Source organism: Callospermophilus lateralis, chromosome 12 (assembly GCF_048772815.1).
Source record: "Callospermophilus lateralis isolate mCalLat2 chromosome 12, mCalLat2.hap1, whole genome shotgun sequence".
NCBI lineage: Eukaryota > Metazoa > Chordata > Mammalia > Rodentia > Sciuridae > Callospermophilus > Callospermophilus lateralis.
The window spans coordinates 24974733-24992465 of NC_135316.1; the positions used below are offsets into that span (position 1 = coordinate 24974733).

A 17733-nucleotide genomic window follows, 5' to 3' on the forward strand; every position below is an offset into this window, starting at 1 on the left:
TGTTACTCATCCTAAATCACCTCTTTCTCTTCAGTAGAAACAGCACCAAACACTCCTCAAGCATCTTCTCCTTTCCCCTTTGGTCAGGGCGTGTGCGCAATCTGCGGAGAGGCTGAGGTCACTGACTGCAGTCCCGCCCCTACATATTAGCAACCCAAGTGGCTGCTGAGATGTAGGAACTTCGGTTCTCCTGGCAGCTGCTGGCGGCTCTGCAGCGGCTGCTGTCTCTGCCACCTGCTGTCCCCGGCCCTCAGTCCAGGATTTAGTCACCATTTCTTCGTTACCCAGGGGGCCCTTGGTCCCTCCTGGACCCAGGTTGGCGGGCCCGGCGGCTCCAGCGTGGTGAGAGTGAGGTCTGGGGACGATGAAGGCCCTGCACTGCTGCTGCTGTCTCCGCCGCCTCCTGGCCTCCTTCTTCCTCCTGCTGCTTCTGCCAGCTCTGAGGGGGCCGCTGGTGGTGTGGTTGCAGGCAGCCGAGGCCGCGCAGGGCCCCGGGCCTCCAGACCCTGGCCAGCGGACCTTGCCATTTCTGTCCCGGGCCCCACAGCTGCCCAGCAACCGGGCCATGCTCTGGCTGAAGCCTCAGGACCTCGAGGCACCGAAGGCGGCAATGGCAGCAGCCCCTGGGCGGGGCTTGCAGCAGAGGAAAACGGAGGAAAGGCCGGGGAAGGCTCAGTGGGTGGCGGCCTTGCCGTGAGCCCCAACCCTGGAGACAAGCCCATGACCCAGCGGGCCCTGACGGTGTTAATGGTGGTGAGCGGCGCGGTGCTGGTGTACTTCGTGGTCAGGACAGTCAGGTGAGGCGAAGCCTCGATGGGGCACTCCCTGCAGCCAGACCTGGGCAGACCAGTGACCAATCCTTCCTTTCCCGCAGCATCAGGGGCGCTTAGCTCGGAGAATGTGCTGTTCATAGTCCTAAAGGCCTGTGGTACTTTTGGGGGAATTTAAACCTCCTAGTAGGTGCTGTCTTTTGTTTATAATCAGCAGTCTACCTCCAAATCTCTTCATCTTGCCTGAGACTTGACTCAGCCTCAAAGGACACCTTTTTCCTGAAGTGGAAGTGATCTCAAATTCCCTTGAATTTCCATGATCACACTATCTTGTAACACTTTTCTCTTTCGGCTTCATGCAATTTTAAGTAACTAACTCATCAAAAATTTGCCTATCAGAATGCAAACTCCTTTAGGTCAGAATCCCCATTTGTAAGTTTTTGTGTTCTTTATTCAGTACTTCAGTGCTGCATTAATATACTGTACAGGGCCTTATTGTAGGTATTTTTTTATATGATTTAGAAGGGAAGTTCTGGTTTACCATCAGTGTTTTTTTTAGATCCTTAATCTGCACCTAAATAATTGGATTATACCTAATTAGTTGGAAACCACCTCTCTGAAGAGTTAACATACAGCCAAGATCTTACCAGAAAGAGCTAGCCAAGAGAAGAGCTAAGAAAAAGCTATCAGTCAGTTTTATTCTCTATAAAATAGGAGCAGTGGATGAGTTTCCAGGGTTGTTTTCCAAACCACTTCATATTTTCCCCATAATTATATATATATATATATATATATATATATATATATATATATATATATATATATATATATAAAATCTTCATGAATAGAAGAAAATGAACATCACTTAGCTCACATAGCTGATTTAAGAAGGTACAGTGGAAGCCAGTGTTGCTGAATATGGATCCAACATTCTATGGTCAAAGAAACCATGGGAAATTGTTGGTTTCCCCTGAGGCCTCTTTTGATATCTATAGTATTCAACTTTTCCAAATAATGCATTCTCTTATAAGTTTATAAGGACAAACCATTCATTGATATTATTTCAGATTCTACATTTCAGTTAACATTAAGAAACTATCTCTTGCCAATTTTTGGTATAATATAAAAAAAAAGAATAACCATTAGTATCTGACAGGCTTTTAAAACACCCCTCCATTTACAAGTTTATATCTCTATATAACTGGACTTTCTCTATGTCCTAAATCCAAACATCACTTTGCACGATTGAATTCAGAATAAGAAAATCTAGCACTTTCTACTTTATATCCATTCTTATTTTCTATCTCCTCTCATTTTAGACCAGATACTAACTGAATTTGGGGGAAAAAAAGTGCCATTCTTTTCACCATTTTTATTTTTGTTTCTGAGAAGTTTTTACAAAAATATGTAAATTATAATTTATTATATTTTTCAAATATTTAATTTTTAGTTGTAGTTGGACAGAATACCTTTATTTTGCTTATTTATTTTTATGTGGTGCTGAGGATTGAATCCAGGGTCCCGCATGTCCAAGGTGAGCACTCTACCACTGAGCTACAACTCTAGCCCTTATAATTTATTATTTTGAACCAATAACTATTTAAAAGTTTACTAAGGTTTAATTAATATATTAAATTTTAAAAAATATATTTTTAGTTGTAGATGGACACAATACCTTTCTTTCACTTATTATTTTTTCTTTTAATGTCTTGCTGAAGATCGAACCCAGTGCCTCACACATGCTAGTTGAGCGCTCTACTACTGAGCCACAACCCCAGCCCAGTATATTAAATATTGATATACTCAATCTACATAAATAATAGTCCTTTGAAGGCCTTTAATAATTTTTGAGAATGTAAAGGGATTCAAACCATTTGAAAATTACTGGTATAAGTAATATTATTGAACTAGATACTGTTGATTCACAAAGACCATCAAATTCAGGCCAACACTATTATACAGGAATTAAAGTTGTTAAATTACCTATTATAGCAAGTATTAAGGGCATATTGCTATTTCATATATGTGCATATTTATACACACACACACACACACACACACAATGGATAGTAGAATAACTTTCTTGGTATTCTCTTAAATTTTTTTCCACTTTGGTTTATTTGTAATCTTAAATACAAGTGATTATCATCATTGATTTTCCTGTCTTCATTGCTGTAAAACTTGAAAATTACAGCCATTTCAATCAGATTCTATTGGATAATGCAACATCATATTGTATGAGAACTGCCAAATGCTGAACCATGGCTAATAAAAACTACATTCTTCACCCAGTATTTAACACATTCATGTAGTCCAAGTTCTAAATTTAGTAGGCTACCTAAGGTCCAATGCTTGATTGATGTTAACAATGTCTGGGCAATGTTCGGAGTCCACAATTTTTGTTTCCAGATTATGCTTTTCATTTTGGTGGATGCTCATTTTGGCCCCCGTTTCCAAAATATGTGCAACAGTGAATCAGCATTAGTTGTCTGTGCCAAGGGGGGAGAATATGCCAAAATTATCATTCCCTTTACTGTTATGAGATGACACTGAGACTATTTTACTTGTAAAATTTTATGATATTGAACTCTGAGATTTCCAAATTGTCTTGGAATGTAATTCAGTTATATTTTTAACTGAAGAAGTATTTGGAAGAACAGTCAGTTGCTTTCCAGAGATACTGAAAAATATATGCAAGAAACACTGAAGGGACAGAATAAATTTTCCAAGATAAACATAATGTCTATGAAAGAAGCTTATTTGTTTAATTCTTTACTCTATGCCCAATGCTGAACAAAATATAGTGAGCACTGAATAAGTAGTTGATGAATGAGTAAATATACTTGGTTAATTCTTCATATTACTGTAAAGTTAGATTATGAAGTTTAGAAATTTAGAGATAATTGCTACTTAGTGATAGAAGAAATAAGTATGAAGATCTTAATACTTACATTTCATTCCTCTTTGTGAAAGATTCTTACAGTAAAAATATATAAAATGTATAAAAATATATAAAGCTAAAACAGAATCACTTTAGAGGGCTGTTATTATTTTTGAGCATGCACATTGATTATATAAAAGCAATTTCTGGTATGAGTATGTGAAAATTGTCCATACTTTAAAAGCAGAGAATCATTTCTCTTTTCATACCATGTCAATGATGCTTTTTCTTTTTTTATTCAGTATGGTGTATTGGAAAGACACCAATGCTGGGATTCCAACTCTTCCATTCTTTTACCTCTGTAATCTTTGGCAAAAGTCACTTAACCTCTTCAATTTCAGAACTCCTTCTTCTATGAAATGAAGATAAAGGCTATTTGATGTGGTATAGAGGTGTGTGAAATTTAGCATCCATAGCCTTCATTCTGGCAATCAGTATTTATTCAGCTGCCTAATACTGTGCACTAGAGATATAGTTGTGGTGATAGGGATCAACATTTCTGTCTCCGTGGTACTTGTATACTGGAGGAGCAGAGAGTCATTCATCAATCATACAGATAGTAAACATATAATGAAATGGTATCAAATTGCAGAATCACAGATCCTCCTTATATAATCTTTCTCCATTCTACCTTCCTGTCTCCTTCCCAGCCTGCAGTGATTATGATTCTATTTTTTTTTTTTTGAGATCAACATTTTTAACTTCCACAGATGTGAGGATATGCCCTATTTGTCTTTTGTTCATTTAGTATAATGTTCTTCAAAATACAGATTGGAGGAATAAGTTGTAGTGTTTCACTGCATAATAGGGGGCTGTGTCGATTACAACAATTTATTATATGTTTTATGGAATATTGGAAGAGAGAAGTATGAAAGCTCCAAAGACGAAGAAATGATAAGGACAAATACTAGTTTTGATTTCATCATTACATAGTGAATATTTGTATTAAGCCATGACACTGTACCCATATATGAGTATATTTATTATGTTCCAAGTAAAAATTAAATTATAAAAACTTCAAAAAAATGCAGATCCTATTAATATTTATAGGAAACAAACTATTTAATTTGATTATCCAAACTGGTAAATGAAAACATAATATTAGGTTTTTTTCAAAAAAACTTTCTTTATAACTAAAACATTATTTTTGAGTTTTTATTGGCCATCTTAATAGCAAATAGTTATAAAATGTTAATCTGTCTCTAATATAATGCTACATATTTTATGTACATTTTTCAATTTAATTCTTGCAAAAACTTTTGAAATTGGTAATATATTCTTGAGATAACTGAGGCTGAGCAAGTTTAAATAGTTTGTCCAGGCATACCCATCTAGGATTTGACTAAACCCAGATCTACTTGAACTTACTTAACAAGTTTAAATACTGGGTTTCTTATGAGGAAAATAACTGATTTAAAGTCATATAACATGTAAAAATGTCTAATATATGAAAAAAATGAACTGTGTAAAATATTTGAGTTTTTGTTGAGTGACAAATAATAAACCTCCACATTTTACTATTTTATAAAAATGATTCAACTTGAACATTTATCGATTATCATGTCTGTGTCAAGGTGAAATGATTTCTGATGCTATCTCCTCCCCTCATTTAAAGATTTTCTTAATTTGCTACATGTAGTCAGAAATGGTGATATTTTAAAGCAACCTCTGTTATCTGATCATACATATATCCTTAATTCTTTCTGAAACCAGACACTAATAAAATATGTCTGTGGGACTGGTAACCACCTCTCTCCCATCTAGTTACTTAATTGTATGAGTTAAGAAATTAATTTTCTTCCAGAATTGTGATTTCAACATATAAAATCATGATATTGATAGAAATTATTCAACTGGGCAAAAATGGACTACTTTGTCTACTTAGTCATTTGTGTATTTAGTCACTGCTATTGATTTAGAAAATATTATTGGGCACCTAATATGTATCAGTACCAGGCCCTGTGGCAAGTATTAGCTGCACATAGATGGGAAAGTCTTTGCAATTATGGATCACTATTCTAGTTGTTTATGTATCCATGGAAAGCGGAATTTTTCTACCAAGCAGATTGTCCTGTTTCTCCTTCATTTATACAGCTTTCACCTATAGTAAGGATGGTAACAGTTCTAATTGTTATCTCACCAAATGTTTATTGTGGGAGAAATAACACAAATAAAGGAGTAAGGTGTACTGCAAGAAAATAAATATAGTCACCAAAACAAGGGGTGTGCATTGCTCTAGGCTTTTAGGAATGAGTATGAATTATTTTATATTCCATGCTACTAGATCTTTCCTTTTTAACCCAGCAATTTAAAACACCAGTCCATTCTTAAGTTGTTTTCTTCTGCTGACTTCTGTTCCCTTATCTTCCCTTATCCTCTTTCATTGTATCCTGACAGGTGTGTGTGGAGAGGGGGAGTCAACATCCCTGAGGTCTAATCCAAGCTTCTCACATGAGTTACATGCCATCTGTAAGGTTTAGCCCATGCTTTGTGAAATAGAAAATATCTACTTGAAAGGACTGTTTCAAAGATCTATTTAAAGTACTAAACATAGTTTCTGGCATATAATAACTCCTCAAGACATTTTTGTAGTAATGATTATTGTTCCTCTCCTCATTTTTTTATTTTGACTATATATCTTCATTTTTTTCTGTGATGTAGACATAACTAAAGCTTTTTGGAGTACTTTTAAAACAATCTTTTTTCTCTGTTCTTATGTATGCGATACTAGGATTTTATATATTTAAGCAATATGTGTTATAGATACAGTTTTGAGCAGTAAAATACATTTTAATTTCTTGGGATATTAAGCCAAAAGAGTGCTTTCCAACCGTTTTCATATTATGACACATAGAAATTGACATCCATATAGAATAAATATATGAGATAGCATTCCCTTAGACTCTGCCTAATTGACCTCAAGAGCTGAGGGGAACTTTGTATCAATACATCAGTAACCATACAACATGCTTGTTGGGAGGTTTTTTTTTTAAGGATGATGCTGATTGTGAATTATGTAAACAAGTGCTCAGATAAGTAATCATATGAACCACCTTTAAACCCATGCAAATCAGTTCATAGTACTTTGGAGTTTCTGTTATACCTCCCAAACTATCCTGGATATTGGAGCTTAAATGACAATACAAGTCATGTTTGACCTCAAAGTGCTCATTATCCAGTAAAGGAGCATTGTTGCCTTTTGTGGTTATAAATTCAGCTTGTCAGAATATCACAACAAGAGACTAAGGTGGTTGAAAGTAGCTCCTCTGAAATCTCATTTCTGTACATAAGGTTATTTGAAAAGCCATTTAACAATGTAACAAAACTATTATATTTGTCTAGAAGACTGAGGGTTTTACAATTGATATCAGTCATCTAAAAGCTGGCCCTGTAACTAAATCTACTTTCTGTTGACCTATACTCTTTGGATTTTGGTCATTCTTAGTAATTTTAAATCTGTAAGCAGGGAGAAGTTTGAATTAGAGATATAGAAAATTGCCTATTTAAGGATGATTGCCAATAGCGGGGACAGAGGCAGTAGAGGAGGATATTTGAAACTATAGGAAAGTAAGAAACCAAAGAAGCCATGAAAAGGGAATCTAAATAAAGCTCCTATGGAAGTAAAAGTATAGGCACGACTGGAGAGAGATTCTCCATTGAAGTGTCCCCATTCTCTACCTTGCTTTCCCTTCTCTTCTTGTTGCAGTCTGGCTTTTAATTGTACCACTCTAAAGTTGCTCTTTAACAGGATAATTAATAAGCACATTGTCTCGGTTCTACAGATATTTCCCTTCTTTTCTATAGATATCAATACACTAGTTTTTCTTTGGTTTCTGTGACTTTCTGATTTTCTTCTTACCTCTTTATTTAGTTTCTTGCTTCTCCATGAATTGTCTCATCTATGAACTATTTTTCCTACTTTTATAACTCTCCTACACATCTAATGTCCTGGAGAACAGGGCTTGTACCTTATCCACCTTTGGTCCTTCAAGGCCCTAACCAGCTGCTGGAATACAAAGGCATTCACTGAATGTTTGTGTGAAAAAATGATTTTCACCCTGAGATTTTAGTGATGTCTGGACTTTTTCTTAACCCCTTATGCTTTGATGGTCAGTGTTCTTTGGGTGATCTATGCATCCATCCATTTCTTTTATTTCCACCTCTAACCTTTTAATTGCTGTCTGAGTTATAGACTTTAGTCAGCTAACTCATTATTAGATAGGGATACAGCCTCCTAAAATTCAACTTTGAAACTACCATTTTTATCCTTCAACAAATTCTTGCTGCATTACTTTTATTAGGTGAATGACATCATATCTACAATTTCTCAAATTAGAAACCTGTGCCACCCCAAATTTGTCTCTTTAGTTACTGTTCACATCCAATCATCTAGTTTTAATTTCTAAATATTATTTTAGAATATTACCTCTTTCTGAATGACACTGTCCTTACATTATGCTCAACTCACACTAGGTTACTGTAATAGATACTGTTCTTCTTTCTCCATTACAAATATGTCTATCCTTGAACTTATCTTATACTTAATATATAATATTCCTTCCAATGTGTTTTTGATCACAATATGTTTTTGCTTATAATTCTTTATGACCCTACTGTTTAATATAGTAGCAATAGCTACTGTATTGTTTAAAACTTAACTGAACTGACATTTAAAATTCCAGTCCATTAGATGCATTGGCCACATTTCAAGGCTCAATTCTTGCATCACCAATAGCTACATGATTGAACAGAATGATGCAGAATAATTCTATCATTCTATAACATTTTCTTGGGCAGCAAAGTCCCATGGCATCTTATGGGATAAGGTTCATGTTTGTGAAATTTCATCTGCAGGTTTGCACTATCATCCAGGACAGTTGTCTTACATATGATAATTCAGCAGTTTAGCTACCTTTCATCTTATGATATTGCCATTTTAACATAAGTCCTCCAGAGTTGTCAGGATTTGGTGTTAGACACAAGTGAATGCACAGGAGGTTTTGACTACCTTAGCAAAGAAATGGCAGTTACATCTATTTATGTTTTATTTACCAAAAGTATATATGAGCCTAACTGTATGAAAGTTGGGAGTTACACATGTGTATTTGGGGTTTGGTAAGGGAAGGTGCATGTGTGCTAAGCACTAATAATGTTACCATATAAATCCATATACCAGAAGATTGTAATATGAGCCTAACTGTATGAAAGTTGGGAGTTACACATGTGTATTTGGGGTTTGGTAAGGGAAGGTACATGTGTGCTAAGCACTAATAATGTTACCATATGAATCCATATACCAGAAGATTGTAATACCTGGAAAAATGCACAACCCCTGTAGAACCCAGAGTTTGAATTCTAACTGGACATTCCTTCTGTGTTACTCATAGGTTTCTTAAAGTAATTGATTGATTACATTTTTTTTTACTTTTTAAGATGATCTTGCATCTTATAGAACAGTAAAAACAATTCTTATTTAAACTAAAAATAATGAACAATTAAATAATGCTTTTGCAGTTACTTTGATTGACATCACTTCCCCATGTTTTCTTGAAAATTATATAGAATATACAGATATTAATTGATTCCCATTGAAAAAGTATATTAATCTAAAAAATGATGCTTCCATGGAAAATCAACAAAATTTATCTGTTCTTTGATTGCTTAGTTTTGTTTTTCTTGCTTTTGGCCAATGAAATTATTCACTATGTATATTTATTTCTACTACTTCAAAGCTTCTGACTCTATATTTTGCTTTCTTTTAGCTTAAGTTTTCTATGACCTATCATTCTTTTCATGATAACTTGAGTATCCTCATGAATCCTTTAATCTTCATAAAAATTGACTCAGTCAAATGCCTCATATATGTGAGTGCATTTTTTTTCCTATACTGACTTCTTAAATCACATATTCTGATTGGTTAATCTTGTCTTTATATTTCAGGCATTAACACAGATCACAATCCACCCTTGATATTGACAATCCTGGTCTAGAAAAGGTGGTCATATTAATATTATATTATTTTTGGGTGAGATTAGGTGATTTCAACATGGTAGAAAACATAATTAACCAATGTGTATCATTCAGAAAAGTTTATAGTTAAAGCAATTTTTTCTCTGGAAGAAGTAGAACTAGAGGATCTAACAGATATCACAATAGTATTTTGTGTACATTTTTTCTAATATTTTATATATTTACATTCTTTTTTTAGAGGTGGGGTCTCTCTATAAACTAGTTAAACATAGTACTGCAGTGATTGGCTATACCTCTACTGAAACTCAGGAATCTAAGGAGAACAGTTTGAAAACAGTTATGTTCTTTCTGTGGACTTTTAAATTTCTGAGGAGAGAATATAACAAAAAAGATTTGATGGGGCTGGTGGTGGTTGTGGCTCAGTGGTACCTACCTTACATGTTTGCCTAGCACATAAAAGGCACTGGTCGATCCTGAGCACGACATAAAAATTTAAAAAAAAAAATGTGTCCCTCTACAACCAAAGTATTTTTAAAAAGGGATTTTATGATCAAGATGTTGGTGGGACCACTGTGCTCAGCAGAAAAAACAAGTGTGGAATAAAGCTTTGAAAATCTGTGGCCTGTTTGGAAACTGCTAAGAAAACATGTTCAGTTTAATCAGAGAGAAGGGCATGCTAATAGATCCTACTTGAAAGATTCATTGAAGGAATAGGGTTATAAGGAATATGCATCTAGGTAATATAAATTGGCAATGTGACTCAGAAGCTAAGATGCTAAATGTTTGGATCAGGAAGTTTTTTGTTTTTGTTTTTTTTTTTTTTAAAGAGAGAGTGAGAGAGGGAGAGAGAGAGAGAGAGAATCTTCAAGTTTCATTCCTTAGTTATCGGTGGACACAACATCCCGGTTCGTATGTGGTGCTGAGGATCGAACCCGGCCGCACGCACGGCCAGGGGAGCGCGCCACCGCCCGAGCCACATCCCCAGCCCGGATCAGGAAGTTTTTAACTCTAAGAACTAGAATACACATTAAATTTTGTTGTTGTTTTCTTGTCATGAATGTGAATGGTTTGATGGTTTGGTTCGTAGCCTTATGAGATAATGAAGAATTCTGAATTTTTTCATCTTTTTCTATGTTAGGGCTACATAAGCTCTAAAAATTATGTTCCCACAAAGTAGTATCTCATGCAGGATGGAGGGAAGGGGGCTGGGGCCTGAAAGGAGGCTATCTCTTCTTGTTGTGGTTTTTTTTATTATTTTTGTTGTTTTATTTTTTAATCAGTGAGAAAAGTCTTTCCTAGAAAATCAACCAGAGACATTTCCTTCTATCTAATTTGTCTGAGCTGCTTCATTTCCTCTCTCTTAGATGATGACTGGAAAAAGGAAAATAATATTGTTATGATTGGTTTACACCAATTATTACAATCATTATATACTCCTTAGGGCTAGACTTTATTGCTTTCTAACAAAATCATGGTTCTGTAAGCTGTAAGAGGAAGGTTGTCTCAAAACAAAAAGCAGATTCTATTACAGTGATCAAAACTAAAAGATGGACTAATAAGAACAACATAATTGTACATGTTAAAGCAAGTAGATGCCAAGTCATTACTTTTACAATGGAAGGGTGAACAAAAAATATATTTCAACTAAAAAATTATTCAGTATGATACAATGTGAAATCATTGTATTGAGGATCATAAAATGTTTGTCAATTAATTTTGTGACCTTGGTTAGTATTACTTTAATTTATCATGAAATCACTTTAGCTTAATGATTTAAAACTCAAGTCAGGTAGTAAAAGTAGTTGTGTATGAATCCCAGCTTTCCAATTTATAGTCCCATATTTAATTTTCTCTAAACTCTGCCTTTTTCTATGTAATATGAGGGTACTTTCCTAATAGAATTGTTTGCAAAGATTATAAAAAGATAATGATTATAAGTTGCTTTGCTCAGTGGCTGGCATACGTGAATGTACAAGAGATATGAGTCATTCTTATGGAGATTATTTTGTGTCTAGAATTACAAATGTATATCTTACATATTTTTACTATGTTTTCTAATGCATTCACATGTTTTAAAACATGGCTGTCATTATTACTTTTTTATACAATTTTTGGCATTCATAAGACAGATTCCATTTGAAACATATAATTACATTGAATGAATACATGTATACATTTTAAACTTCTATTTATATGCAACATATATACATACATAAATATAAATATAAACAAATAAATATATATCTACACACACAAACACACATCCACACACACATAAAATATACACATTTGTGTGATATCTGACCTCTGAAACTATAATCAACAAGAAAGTAGGTCTGGGAAGACTGGAGTAGGGTAAAAAAGAAGATTGTAGAAGAAAACTAATAGGGTTTGCCATAGTGCCAGTCAGAGGCCAAGCAGGAGGGGAAACCGGGGAGTTCTTAGTAGATAGAAATTTAAAGTTGACTAGAAAAGAAATTTATGCTGAACTTTTAGAAATGGAAGTCAGAAGAATTATCAAGGTACACATTCTAAACTTTAGGGTCAAAAAGGAAAAAAAAATAAATCCTTGTAAAGATAAAGAGGAGAAATGATGAGGAAATCATTTGTTGTATACTTTCATATGGGGCACTTTAAAGCCAACATATATGACAATATGACATTAACTTAGGACTTACTTCACCTGGTTGTCATCAAACAAGAGACAAAAATCTAAGTTCAGGAACTGATTATATGAACTGAATTACAAGAAACTAGATGAAAAAGGTATCTCTGAGGAAAAGCAACATTGCAGTGTTCTAAACACAGATGAACATTCTTTTGATATTTTCTTTGTTAAACTTTGGATATTACCATTGAACAGTTTCCTGGAGATGAGCAGTGATAAGATACAGTTTGGGGACAATTGTCTATTTGATGATATACTTTGTCAAGGTTGTATTAAACTTGGCAGTTGTCAGGCCAATAGCCAGGACCCAATAAAAATTGCAAAAGGAGCCAAAAAAAAGAAAATTTAGAAGCATAGTAGTCTGAGAACTTCATTATGGGGTCACATATACCTCAACCTCTCCTGGAAGCATTATTGCTGTATATCAGAGTATACCAAGCATCATGATCTTGAGATTAAAAAGATTAGAACATTCATTCATATAGGTAGGCAAAAATATCTCTAGCATTGGAAATTATTCCAGATAGAATGCAGAGAATTTTTAAAAAGAATTAAAAATTCCGTTTGGCTTTTGAAAGGATATATGTCCATTATGTAAAGTATAGGTTAACTGTGTGTTAGAATATGAAAATTTTGCATATCAAAAGCTAAAAATGAAGCTCCATAGCATAGGATATACGCTAAATATTAGTGATTCTAGTTTGAGTATGACAATCCCCTGAGATATACCTAAATGAGATAAAAAAGGTCCTAGAGTGAGTACCTATTTAAATATTCTAGTAATACAGTTTTGTTTTGAGACAGAAGGCAATTATTCACCTCCTGAGATCCATATTAGAATTTGAAAATTGGCTAGATTCTTAGGTTTTGTTGTGGTATATTCAGAAGAGAATATTCTTATTGGCTCCCATTCCCAGAGGAGATGATTTCCATCTAAAATTGTAAATATCTTTGTTATAGAGAGAAAATGCTAGATATATTACTAATCTACATATTTCAGTCAGTTTACTTAACAGATATTTATTAGGTATTTATGAAAGAACCTGTGTACTATGGGTGAGCAAAACAGGTAGAGCTCCTACTCCTATGAAACTAATGGTGTGGTAGAGAAGAAAAATATTGACTTAAATAAGTGCACAAGTACACATTTGATGAGTACTTTGCCAGTAAGGTGCATTCATACTATGGAGGCATTTTTGATCTAGCTAGATAGATCAGAAAAGGCTTTCCTAAATTAATGATACTTGATCTGAAAACTAAATAAATAAGCACTAATACAGCAGTAATGTCAGTGTAAAAACTGTCAATACAGTGGCAGAAAAGGTATGGCCCCCATAAGGATTGAGAGAAGGCTTTGTGACTGGGCTATAGAAAGTGAAATGGAATGTGGAATGAAGACCAAAGTGGAGCAAGAGCTGTTAATATGAGCCATGCTATGTTCATATTTTGAAGATCATATTACAAACTCATTACTGAATGCTGAGGGAACTCATTGAAGATTTGAGGGGATAAAGGGCAGTTTAGTTTGTTGCCATAGTTGGTGTAAGTAGTAAATTAGAATGCTGTTTTGATAGGAGAAAAGATGATAACAATGATACGGTGGAGCAACACAAAAGAATTTCAGTGATTCCCAGGAAGTACACTCGATAGGGCCTTGTAGTTGGTGGCAGCTATGGAAATACATTAATCCTGCCTAATGTTAGGATAACCTACTGCAGGAAGCATGGTTGACCGACAGCCTCCATCTGTTGCAATCTTTAATCCATTGTGGCATCAATACCAAGATCATAATTCCTAGGTATCTGCTTAGCCAGTAACTAAGTGCAGCAAAATCTAGCTATTCTGACTGACTTGGGACAGCTAATGGGTAGTCTTTGCTTAAAGACACACCATTGGCCTGATCAAAACTCTTTCAGAAATGCACTACAAGCTGAACATCTTACTACCCAGTTATCCTTTCCCACTACTTTTCATGGGTCTTAAAACCTGCATCATCTGCTGTAGTATCTTCTGGCCTTCTCTATTTCCATCTATCCTACACAGGTTTTTTCTGTAATAAATAAATCTTTTGCATGCTGTATTAATTTTTTAGAGCTGTTGTAAGAAAGTCTTACAAATAGGGTTAAACTTCTATTGTTTGAACTGAGGGCCATGAGTGAAGAATCTCTTCCAGGCCTTTCTCCTTGGCTTGTGGATGACTGTCTTCACGTTCACATGTCATTCATTTTGTATTCATGTAGTCTTAAAAATTTCCTTTTTAATAAGAACACCAGGCATAATATATTAAGTTTCACCTTAACAACCCAAGTTTAATTGAATACCTCTGTAAAGACCCTATCTTTAAGGTGTGATCTAAAGATCACATTCTCCAGTGCTGGGAGTTAGGACCTCAGTATGAATATTTGAAAGGCAAAGTTCAGCCCATAAAATGCTTTAATCTCTTATCAGTGTTTGCTTCCTGAAGTTCTAGAACTGAAAATTGATGGACTGAGTTATGAGAATGAGGTCTAAAAATGAGAGAGATGTCAAACTAGCAAAAATAACTTTTACTATTTATCTTGTATCCAATTTGACTGGACTTCCTGATGAAAATCACAGACAACTAAAATTATAGCTCTCTAACTTATTTACTTATGTTACTATGGCAAAAATTATAGTTTCAAATTATTGTTTGGTCAATAATTAGATTCATTATTGGTCACTTTATGATAAAAATAGTCAAGACAGATACTCTATATCAATAGTTGTATATTTATTATTGAGGTTTACCCTGTTTTATCATCATGTCTAACCATATACCAAAGAATGTGCATGTGTAATTAACATTCTTCAGTATAGGTTGAATGTGTTATTGAGTAAATTAAGGAATATTATTATTTATATTGTTGATATTTAATACATACCCTACATATAATCCATTAAAATAAAACAAATGGAACAAAAGGTATGAGTCAATTCTAGTGGATACAACAAGTTGTAACAAGTTACATTGATTTGTACTTTTTTCCTTGCATAAAGTAGTAAAATTAAATGAAGTCTTATTCTGTTTTGTTTATTTTATGTGGCATCCAATTTTTATATAGAGTTTTATCAAGCTTATCTTAGTACTTTTATTTTTATACTATCATTTCTACATGTAAGAACAGGAAATAGTTCTGACCAAGCTGAGTGTAACTGAACATTAAGAAATATTTGTCTATATTAAGACAGCTATTTGGTTACCAACTCAAATATCTAGAAAGAATATGATCAGGATAATTCTTTTGTGCATGCTATGTGCTGGGTGAATGTAATTCAATGTAAGTAATTGTTTAGATTTTAAAATCTTTTGTCCTTTTGGGCTTCCATACATTCTTTCTTGTATTTTGTTACATGAATTTCCTATTTTTATACTTCATTGGGAACCACAAAATATACTTTAATATTACATAATTATTTATTATGTCTAATAGAAAAATATGCATATTATTATGCGGCAATAGATATATAATTATAAACACATATACAGGCAAGTTGAGCTTAGTGGTAAGAAAGAAAATATGGCTATGAAAATTAAAGATTTTTAAGCCCCCTTTACTCTTTTGTTTCAGAATAATATACACTGTATATCAATAGATAAAATTAGACTTTTCCTTGATGATGCTTATTATATTTTACTTTTTTGTATTTTAAATAGCTCATTGGATTAACACAATAATTTTAAGACTTTATAAGGGTTTTTGACCCTCCTTGAGGAAAAAAAAAATCACAGCATATGATAGTAAATACGTTTTGTTGTATTTAATGTTTTATGGTCCTGTAGCTATCGTGACCATGTAGCTATCTCTCCCTATTTGGACTAAGGCAAAACACTTTTCAAGAAGTAGCATATCAGTTCTAAATTCTACTTAATAATACATTGGTTTGATAATTTGATTCATTCTTGTATGAATTAGTACATAAAAATATTTAATTTATTTAAATTCAACTGAGTCTCCCACTTATTTAAAGCTTAACAATATTCTGCCTGTTTATATGAAATAGGTTTCTGTTTCTTAAAAGATTCATGTTTGGAAGATATATTTTATACCCATGATTACAAAAAAGAAACCTACAATACAAAAGTATTTGTTGAATGTATATATGTATGCATGTATATGTAGGACACTATCTTCTAGGGGCTCACATGTCGTGTTTGAAAATGCTTATCTTTGAAGTTGGTGCCACTCAATTTGTCATGCAAACCCTCAACAAATATTTTAAAAGCATCTTAACTATATGTACATTGTGATTATATAATGGTGAATAAAGCAAGTATAGTTGCTTCCCTCTTGGATCTTAACGGGAGAGACAGAAAAATCAACACCCACATAAACATATACCCTCTCTTTTCAAAGTTTGTTGTTCTCTTAAGTCTATGTTGAGCATAAAGATTTTTATTTCTTATAAATTCCTTGGTTAGTATGGTTCTGGGGATCCAGAGAGACACACTTTAAGAACCACTTGTTTAGGATAAAACTTTTCAGCACCATTGGAATCACTTGAAGAACTTTAATAAAATAATGATGCTTAATTCCTATTCCTGAAAATTCTAATGCAATTATGTCCTGAGCATGCTACTTTTTAATGGACACTAGGTGATTCTGATGTGTAGCCTGTGATATGTTGCAAGCTACCAGTCTAGAATTTGAGTATATATGTATACATACAGTTTCTTAATGTTGCAAAAATACCTAATCCTAAATAATGATAAGATAATATGGATGCAAAGATGGAATAGAAGGATTTGGTAAAGTTGTACCTGAACTAAGGTTTAGAAAATTATCTATCAGCACCACCAGTTGTCAGTGACAAAAAAGAGTATGTCAGTCATGGAAACAATCATAGGAATACATTTTGTTTAATGAATCATAAGTAATCCTTGGTGTGAATTATATACTTGAAATATAACCATCTTTGTATTGAGTGCCTCCTATGTCAGACACGTAGGGATTGTTTATTTTAAATTTAGAATATAAACTAAGGATTATCTATCCTATATTAAAATAATTTTTGTTCATTAATTTGCTGTATTTTGTAGGATGAGAAGAAGAAACCGAAAAACTAGGAGATACAGAGTTTTGGACACTAACATAGAAATCATGGAATTAACACCTCTAGAACAAGATGATGATGATGAAGATAACACATTGTTTGATGCCAATCATCCTAGAAGGTAAGTATTCAGTAGTTTAATTCCATATATAAGGAAGCAAGTCCTTGCCAAGAAAACTTAAGATGTAGATGTTCACTTAACAGTTTTTATTCTAATTGATATTATTGAGTTCTCTTTAATGAAGTTCTATGTACTATCCAGCCAATAGCTCACATTCACATTGCTATTCTGAAATAGCCATAAAGAATAC

General features: G+C 33.8%; 1 pseudogene; it reads left to right on the top strand.

Annotated features, from left to right (window-relative positions):
- The first annotated feature begins 364 nt into the window (after nucleotides 1-364).
- On the top strand, nucleotides 365-17547 carry LOC143411314 (membrane protein FAM174A-like; annotated as a pseudogene).
- The last annotated feature ends 186 nt before the right edge of the window (nucleotides 17548-17733 follow it).